Genomic DNA, 2139 nt, shown 5'->3' on the forward strand with positions numbered 1-2139 from the left:
CAATGACCGCCCTGACAGGGAACACAACAGAGGGTCCCTGAAGGAGCAGGAAAAAAGTAGGGTGCAGAATGCAAAATCTAGTAAAAGACCAGACTTAATGGTCTGACTCAGACTGGAGGAACCCCGGAAGACATGGCCCCTGGACTCTCTCTGTTAGCCTAGAACTGAAACCATTCCCGAAGCCAACTCTTCAAAGATTAAACTGGACTGTGGGACATAAAATGATACTCGTGAAAAGATTGCTTCTTAGCTCAAGTAGATACATGAGACTAAATGGGCAGCTCCTGTGTGGATGCAAGGTGAGAAAGCAAAAAGGGACAGGAGCTGGTTGAATGGACATGGGAAATCTGGGGTGGAAAGGAGGAGTGTGCTGTCACAGTATAGGGAGAGCAGCTAGGGTTACACAGGAATGTGTGTATAATTTTTGTAGGAGAACCTGACTTGAACTGTAAACTTTTACTTAAAGCACAATTAAAAAAAAAAAAAAAACTAATATTATGACAACTAAGCAAATATGCCACATCAGCAAACATCACTTCATTTGCTGATGGGGCATGACTTAAAATGAGAAGAAACAGCTGAAAACATCCATTAATAATTGGAACATGGAATGTGTGAAGTATAAATCAAGGAAAATTGGAAGTTGTCAAAAATGAAATGGAACACTTGAAGGTCAATATCCTATGCATTAGTGAACTGAAATGGACTGGTTTTGGTCATTCTGAATTGGAAAATCATATGGTCTTCTATGCTGGGAATGACAAATTGAAGAGTAATGGCTTTGCATCCATCATCAAACAGAATATTTCAAGATCTATCCTGAAATACAATGCTATCAGAGACAGGATAATGTGTGTATGCCCACAAAGAACACCAGTTAATATGACTATTATTTAAATTTATGCACCAAACACTAATGCCAACGATGAAGAAATTGAAGAATTTTACCAACTTCTGCAGTGTGAAATTGATCAAATGTGCAATTAAGATGCATTGATAATTACTGGTCATTGGAATGTAGAAGTGGGAAACAAAGAAAGATCAGTAGTTGGAAAATACGGCCTTGGTGGTAGAAACAACGTGGGAGAATTCATGATAGAATTTTGCAAGCCCGATTTATTCATTGGAAATACCTTTTTTCAACATCATAAACAGTGACTATACAAATGGACCTCCCTAGATGGAATACATAGGAATTAAGCTGACTCTATCTGTGGAAAGAGATGATGGAGAAGCTCAATATCATCAGTCAGAACAAGTCCCGGGGCTGACTGTGGAACAGACCATCCATTCCTCATATGCAAGTTCAAGTTGAAGCTGAGGAAAATTTAAACAAGTCCAAGAGAGCCAAAGTACAACCCTGAGTCTATCCCACCTGAATTAGAGACCATTTTAAGAAGAGAGTTGAAGCATTGTGGAATGACATCCTACATGAAGCAAAAGGTCACTAAAAAGACAGACAGAAAAAAAATACCAAAATGCATGTCAGAAGAGACTCTGAAACTGGCTCTTGAACATAGAGTAGTTAAAGAGAATAGAAGAAATGATGAAGTAAAAGATCTGAACAGAAGATTCCAAAGGGTGTCTTGAGAAAATAAGTAAAGTATTATAATAAATGTGCAAAGACCTGGAGTTAGAAAACCAAAAAGGAAGAATATGCTCAGCACTTCTTAAGCTGAAAGAACTGAAGAAAAAGTTCAAGTCTCAACTTGCAATACTGAAGGAGTCTATGAGCAAAAATTTAATGATGCAGGAAGCATCAAAAGAAGATGGAAGCAATACAGAGTCACTGTACCAAAAAGAATTAGTCGATGTTCAACCATTTCAGGAAGTAGCACATAATAAAGAACCAATGGTACTGAAGGAAGAAGTCCAAGCTGTGCTGAAGGCATGGGCAAAAAACAAGACTCCAGGAATTGCCAGAATAACAATTGAGATGTTTCAACAAATGGATGCAACGCTGGACGTGTCCATTTGTCTATGCAAAAAAATTTGGAAGACAGCTACCTGGCCTACCCCTGGCCAACAGGCTGGAAGATATCCATATACATGCCTATTCCAAAGAAAGGTGATCCAATGGAATGTGGATATTATTGAACAATATCATTAATATTACATGCAAGTAAAATTATGCTGAAG

Source organism: Trichechus manatus, unplaced genomic scaffold, assembly GCF_000243295.1.
Source record: "Trichechus manatus latirostris isolate Lorelei unplaced genomic scaffold, TriManLat1.0 scaffold00184, whole genome shotgun sequence".
Taxonomy (NCBI): domain Eukaryota; kingdom Metazoa; phylum Chordata; class Mammalia; order Sirenia; family Trichechidae; genus Trichechus; species Trichechus manatus.